This window comes from Protopterus annectens, chromosome 8.part0, assembly GCF_019279795.1.
Source record: "Protopterus annectens isolate FY-2018-M chromosome 8.part0, PAN1.0, whole genome shotgun sequence".
NCBI classification, from domain to species: Eukaryota; Metazoa; Chordata; order Ceratodontiformes; family Protopteridae; genus Protopterus; species Protopterus annectens.
Window position 1 is genome coordinate 884,778,158 of NC_056741.1, and position 7,919 is coordinate 884,786,076.

Consider the following 7,919-nt stretch of genomic DNA (forward strand, 5'->3'; position numbering starts at 1 on the left):
GTGACTCCCTATTGGGGGGATGGACAGTGAAACTATCATCAGCAAGTTCTTTCTTCGTGGCTGTGTCTGTGACCATGGCATCAGCTGGAACCCTTTTCTACCAGAACTGCCTGTCCACAGGTGGTGCTATTATCCTGTCTGGTCTCCAAGGTATGGGTTCTATGGAGTCAGGCTCCTTCCATGCCCACTAAAAAATCATATCAATGAGCTCCTTGGTAGGTGAAGTTACCCAGGAGGTAGAGGGTCTAATACCAAAAGCCTCCAGGAGAACAGTTTCCTCAGACATAAGGTTGGAGGGAGTCTAGTCACCTCTCTGTTTAAGAATTTCCAGGATGTCTCCAAATGAGACATCTTCAGGAGGTGGCCATGGGGACACTTCATCTTCATTAAAATCTGTGTCTTCATTAATGGACTCCTGTGGGGAGCCTATGTGCTTCCTCTTACATATCCTCTTCCTGGGCTCCTCCTCAGTGGGACACTCTGGGGAGGTATCGGAAGAGGAAATCAGAATTCCCTGAGAGGAAACCTGGGTCTTTGGTACTGGACGCCTCTATGGAGAGAAGTGGAGAGGTTCTTGACGTTGTGACAAAAAGGTAGAATGTCTTGGATCCGAGGAGGAAGGCTCTGTCAGATCTGCTGAGGCAGAGAAAACTCTTTTCGCTGCCTCAAAGGCAGACTTTGAAGGAGCAGAAGAGGGGTTCTCATCCAAGAAGATGAGCTTCTGAATCGTCGCCCCCCCCCTCCACTCTGACAGCAATACTGCCAAGGTGGAAGTCAGAGCCAAACTATCCAGTGCCGAGGCTCCAAGGTGCAGATATGGCTCCGAAAGCTTTGGAGTCCAATGATGCACCCCAGATCTGACAGGCAGATTTCAGCTCCAGGAACTCTCCAGATCTGAGTGGACCAGAGGTCTCAGAGAGGATCTCAGATCTGATGATACAGAAATCATTGGCTCCAAGGCTGCCGGATGAAGAGGGCTAGGATCCTGGGACTCTGAAGCAACAGAAGGTGTCAGAGGAGGAATTTGCAAAGGGGTGTTGTGGAAGGACGGATAACCTGACCCAGAGGGGTAGGCCCAAAAGGAAAACTGATCTGCCCCTGCACTAACAGGATCGTCCTCACCACTCACTCCACATCTTATTCTGTGAGGCTTCTGGAAGAACAAGTAAAGTGAAAGATGGGGATGTCGGCCTTTGTAAAAAGAGCAATAGGAGCCTGTCAGGAGCTGGATCCACAAACAAGGAGTATCTAGTGCGTGGAAGTAAAGGCATCTCAATAACTCCTGTTGGTGTTGGATCAGATAGGGTAGAATCCAACAGTTTAACATGTTTCTGATCTGATTTTGTCAGGGTCAGATGTGGTAGTGTTGAGACAGTCTGCTCCAATGAATCCGTATGCTTCTGCACTCTCAATTTTTTTCAGATCCGGGGTTGAGACTGGGTCCTTTTGACTTCTCTTTCTTGAAGAGTCAGAAGAGAAGACTTTAAAGAAGAAGGTCTAGGTTTAGGTGACTCAGATATAGCTTATCTAAAGATGAAGAAATGAGACCTTTCAGAATGAACTTGTCTTATGCTCCGTAAGACCACAGGGGTTGGAGCCATGGCAAATTTTGCAATCCACTTGTAAATGAAGAGGGCCCAAGCAACAAACACAAAGCATGTGGGTATTTATGTCCACACTTAGTACATTTTTTAAACCCAGCAAGTTTGATAGATGGTAGACCACGTTAGTTAGACTGAAGCATCAGATGACTTCTGAGGTATTTGGAGGAGGTGCATTGTGGGTAAGAGAGAAGTTCGAGAGATATGGTTGCTGCAAGCTTTAGCAATGGCCAAGTCAGATCCGACAGTTCAGATCTGAACTCAACAGTTGAGGATAGAATGAAAACTGGCAACATCAGATAAAAAGTTTGCCTTCATTTTGAGGCTTTTTAAAAGATCAGTAGTAGTCTAATTTATACTCAACTTCAGTCTCCAACTTTATTTTAGATGTTGTTCAACTAATTAAAGTAACATAGAATAAAATAAAAATAAACCAGATTTTATATATATATATATATATATATATATATATATATATATATATATATATATAAGATTAATATTATCATATAGATGTTTGGAGCTGGGTTAAAACAGAAGAAGACAGTGCCAAGTACAAATAAAGGAAAAGATGAGCCAGAAATAGGATAAAAGAAAATCATCCCACACTGTAAAATGCCAGAGTAGGACACTTTCAAAGTCATAGATTTAGTGATTTCTGCAGATGCAGCTTGAGCGACAAAGGAATAAATGCCCTAGTTGTAACTGGAGAACCACCAGCAGTCCCTGGGAAGTTGAGTACAAAGACAGAGAGGGTCAGTATAGCATCACATGCTTCATCAGATAAGAGGGACCCAATAATAGTAGATGTTTCCACTGAAACCAGATAACTATAAAATATGTATATAAATGTATAAAATGTAGATCAGTGGTGGCAAAAGCAAACATTAAAAATCAAAATGGGGATAAAAAATATGGCTAGGCAACCAGAATACTGCCATCTCACCAATCCAGTAAAAATGGAGGGAAGCCTCTGTAGAATGATGGAAAGTAGCACCCCTTTGTTTGTTTGATGTCCTCAAGTGGAGTGATGAATTGCTTTCTGAAAGTGATTGGGAACAGCTCAAAAAAGTACTATTTCAGATTTCAAACTAGTGAGTTTTTTGACCAAAGGAAAAGAGCACATAAACCTTCAAAACTTTACCTAACCCAACAAAACAAGGATAAAGTTAACGCCATTCAAAAGGAATACACTAAAACAAAACAAGCAAAGTTTAATTCAAGGTAAAACTTGCCATCAAAATGAGTAAGAATAATACAGTATTCCACAGTCATATCCAAAAATGAAGGGGAAGAAACAAGAATATGTGTGATAGAAGTAAATGGTATTACCACCAACTGAGCGCTGACATGTTAGCATGCGGATATGGAACAACTTTCAAGCCACATAAGTAAACCCCAGCCACTCTTCCACCCTCCAATTCCACCCTACAAAAATGCATCAGATGTGGTCACCTGTGCCACAGTAAGGTCAGAAACATCATTTCCATAATGTCAGATGATATACTAGAAAGCCTAATTTGTGCAATTAAAAATAGCTAGTTTAACCCTTAATACATACTCATGACAATGTACTGAAAACTGGCTACATCCCTGACATCTACAATCAGACTATTTTGGTTTCAGTCTACAAGGCAGATGCCAATAATTAAAGGCCAATAAGCCTCACAAACATATTGTGCAAGATGCTGGAAAGAATCATAATCATCATGGACCTTAGTAAGACAAACACCGGCAACCTCTTTCTCTATGACCTAACCCAATACAATTTTGTAAACTTAATCTCAAAATGTTGAGTTTATTTATCCATGCAGCTGTCCTTGACCTGGCTGAACTGGTCAACCACATACATCATTGTGGAATCATATAGAAACTAAGGCATCTGAAGGTAAACATTGTTATAACAACAGATTCAAAACTGGCTACATATCTGTACACCACATGTAAGAGTATGTAGAACTGGGATATCTAAGTTTGATCGATGCTAAGAACATTGAACCTAAATGACCACCAGTCTCTTGTCAAGGCTGCTAAACTCAGACAAGCAAGTGCCGCATTTTCTTCACTTTCACCCTCTTGTCTGCCTTTATGTAGTCAGAGTTGTGTGTGTGTGTGTGGGGGGGGGGGTGCGTATTCATAAATATGGCTTTATTTCGGTGTGCTGCAGCACAAACCAACATACCTAAAATGTGAGTGAAGAAAGTATAATCCTGGAAAGTCTGTGGTCATAACAGTATTTTCCAGTCAAACAGTCTAATGCTTACCAGGGTGTGGTGAGTACTGGTCACATCTCAAGGCAGCAGTGTACCTTTGCCATATGCTTTTAAGGACAGTCCCTGACATATTTCTGACAGTCATGTGGATTTTATAAACTGGACTTACATAGTCATTTTTTTTCAGCAAGAGGCATGTGTACCTTTAGATCCACAAGTAAATATACAGGAGTACACAACACACATCAGTTATTTTATATATATATATATATATATATATATATATATATATATAGATATATATATATATATATATATATATATATATATATATTTTTTTTTTTTTTTTTTTTTTTCCTGGACAAAGTAAATTAGGAAACAGGCAAACATGAGCTTAGTCAATTATGAAAATATGTCACTGGTGTAAATGACCATCAAGTGTAAATCAGATGGACCCACACATGCTGTCCTGAGCAGAAATGAGATAACACCTGCATTGGGTGCAGTTCACTGAGTATGGAGACAGCCTGGGTCTGACCATAAGTTCTGGATATGCAGCAGAATGAGAACTCTTTCTATCCCCAGATAATATAAAAATGCAGCTTGCTGTGGAAACTGGAGATGAGCCAACTGGACATCAAAGTAGCTGAGACAACGAAACAGCTTGAAGTTCAAAGGGAGTAATAGCCTGAAGCCACAGAGGAGGAAAGGAAACATCAGCATGAACTGGCTTTGATGCAGGAGAAGGAGTGAGAAGAAATAGAAAAACAGTACTTACCTGAGAAGGAGATGTTCAGTCTTTGTCAGATCCTTGGGAACAGAAGGGTAGAAACCCCTGTTCTGAATGAAAAAGATCAGTAATTGTTGCTTCAAAATAAAAAAGGTGATGACTTAGAAAACTTCATTTGGATATGTGAATATGTGTGCAATCAGCACAAAATTGACTGAGGGACATGGGTGAGTTTTTTCACTTCTCTGTTCAAAGTAAATACAATGCAATGCATGCCATCAGTAAAATGAATGTAACTGACTGTCTTGAATATTCAAAATTAAGAAAAATATTCTTTATGAATGTTTCATGCTTATACCTGCAGATAAGAAAAAGTATAGGGAATGTAGGAAAAAAGACAAAGGACGATGTTAGTGACATCATTACAGAACTAGACATTTACTTTAGTAGGTGAATAGGTAGATGTGAGATGACTACTTCTGAAATGTTGTGAAACATTATGTAAGGGATGTTGCACTCAGTACTTTGCCTGACGATATGCAAATCTGTTTGACACACTAGGAATAGGTTCATAGGTTCATAGGTTCATACTAGGCTATCTGCATCCATTGGTCAAGATTTTGTGGCTCTGATGGATCTTTTTTTTTGATTCATATTCATTCAATCTGGGTGTGACATGGCCCTTTGTATGTTTAGGCAGGTCACCACCTCTAGCAAGCGGATGGCGACTGAATAGAGCTGGAGTTCTGAAGGTCTTCCTAACTACTTATGACAAAAACAAACAACATTGGGGACTCCTATCTAACCTGCAGGCCACAACTACACAATAATGTCTCTTTAGAACTATACATGCACATGAGGTAACCAACAAAGGGGAGATCACTGATTCCAGTACATGCAAAGTTCTTAGAGTTAAATGTTCCTAGAGTGACCACGTCAAGCTTGGATGTTTAACATATACATAGCAACAGTCTGGAGAACAAAAGCCAAATCATTGAACCAATGCAGGTGGCATCACTATAGTGATGGATTGTTTTGAGATGACAGCTATCCCAGACTACCCAAGGGCCTGCACCCATCCTTGAGGATGCAAAAAGAACGACTGCTAAGAGGGATCCTGCATCAGACATAATTGTTTATAATTCTGCAGTTGTTAGAAAAGAGTGCTGTTTACCTGGGTAGTCCAGTTCAGCCAAGGCCATATAAGAGACACTTTTTCAGATACTACTTGCCAGAGTTTAGCCGGACTCGGAAAGGGGAGGTAGGAAAACAAACAGGTAGCAGTACTTGATGACATCCTTGCAGATATTAAATAAGAAATTATTTTGATTGAATTGTACCTTGTGTATATGCAATTACATGCAACCAAGGAAGGAGACAATCATGTGGGAAAGGCTGGTGATGTATCTGATTTGGGTGAAGAACTAGGTAATAGCAGCAAGTCTGAATCTGAGTCACAGCTCAAGATAATAGCGGCAAGTCTGAATCTGAGTCACAGCTCAAAAAAGAGACTGGACTTCCTTTATAACAGAAACTGTGGATGACTATACAGAAAGAACTGAGAATCTCAATCTACATTAATTGAGGGAGGTAGGTGTGATGCCCCACCACTGGCTCAGTAATCTAGGAGCCCTCAATCCTCACCACTGGCAACAGTGAGGAATGTACACACTGGGAGGATAACAAGTACACACACAGTAAAATGCACTTTCCCTTAAGAGCACGCAGAGATCACAGTCAGTCTGGGGCTGGTTTCTCCCTCTTTCTCCGGATTCCCAATAAGACTCCCCACTGGCACAGCTATAGGGTTGAGATCTCAGCTGTGTGGCCAAACCAAGACCCCAGTACCCTCTCTGTTCAACCAGTGCTTCATGTCCCTGCCCAAGGAGCTGACACACACACTCTTTGAGATTTGATTTATAGACAAACACATACACACACACCTGGGGAAGGCTGGCAAAGGTTTACTAGCTATGCCCCCTTCTGCCCAGACTGTAAGGTAGTTATGACTGCTATCAGACAACTCTTATCAGCTATTTTAAGGCCCTTAACAAAGGGTGTCCAATCTTACTGTGCAATGTTACTATTAATCCAAATGGTAGTCTGACCAAGAGCAAGGCTATGTAGGAGTGACCTGTACATTGTCACCACATAGATATGCAAGTACGCTAAGAACTTAAATATCTCTAAACAGACCAAACACAATTGAAAGGTTTAAATATATTTAATAATAATATATTTATAATAATATATTTAATAAGCAAGAGGATGTAGCTCAGTGGTAGAGCACATGCTTTGCATGTATGAGGTCCTGGGTTCAATCCCCAGCATCTCCATAGCATTTGGACAGTGCAGTGGTGCAGCAGTAGCATTGTCATCTCACAGCAAGAGGTTCTCCGGTTCAGTTCTCTGCTGGAGTGCCTTGTGTGCAGACTCTGTATGTCCTCCCTGCATTCGTGTGGGTTTCCTCTGGATGCTCTGGTTTCCTCCCGCATTTCAAAGACATGCATCTAGAGCATTTCTCCCCGAACCTCTGCTGAAAATTGGCTTTGTTCCAAGTCAGACCTTCCCACTAAACAAATGTTAAATAAATAAATAATAAATTAACAAAACAATACTCAGTAAACAAACAGTTACATCACAGTTCAAAACCACAGGAAATATTTAAAACAAAATTGCAGAACAGTCTCAAATAAATAAACAAAACACCTAAGCTATATTTTACTATATTCCTGTCTGAATCTAAAAAAGTTACTATGTCCTAAAAACTTACTTACAGCAAGGCAAGTGCAGATGTGGTGATAAGTGGATGTTCTTGTTAGGTCAAAGACAAAATAAAAAAAATGTATTGTCTCTCTCTGAGAGAGTTTTTAAATCAATATCAAATATTACTGCTGGGTTAGCTTGGATGACATCACTTTTTGTCACCTGACTTTCAGTTCCGAAGCTAAACCCTCATTGTCAGAAAGTAACAGAATTTAGGATCTCTGTAAAAAATACATATCTCTCAGATGTTTGCAGAGCCTGTACGTCACAAAACAATAAATCATTTCTACATCTCAAACCTAGTAATTACTTCTCTTTCAAGACAATACAAAAAACTTCCAGGTCTAGAAATTGTGTCTGCTACTGCACTGAAACTGAAAGATAACATCTTCTGTTTATAGCCCAGTAATTATAAAAAAACAATTTGGTTTCAACTATTTTCACAACATTTTTTTCAAGTTAACCTCCTGTGTTCCAGTTTCTATTAAACATTTACACCTAAACAGTCACAATAGTGCAGGTACATTCCTGTTCTATTCCAATAGGGCATGCTGTGGTTACATTTTAGCTCAGTACTTTACACACACTTCTATATAAATCATATCAATA

General features: G+C 40.0%; 1 non-coding gene across 1 annotated transcript; it reads left to right on the forward strand.

Moving 5' to 3' along the window:
* The first annotated feature begins 6,808 nt into the window (after window positions 1–6,808).
* TRNAA-UGC lies at window positions 6,809–6,880 on the forward strand. The gene has a single exon. It is a non-coding gene; the product is annotated as a tRNA-Ala (tRNA).
* Window positions 6,881–7,919: the final 1,039 nt, after the last annotated feature.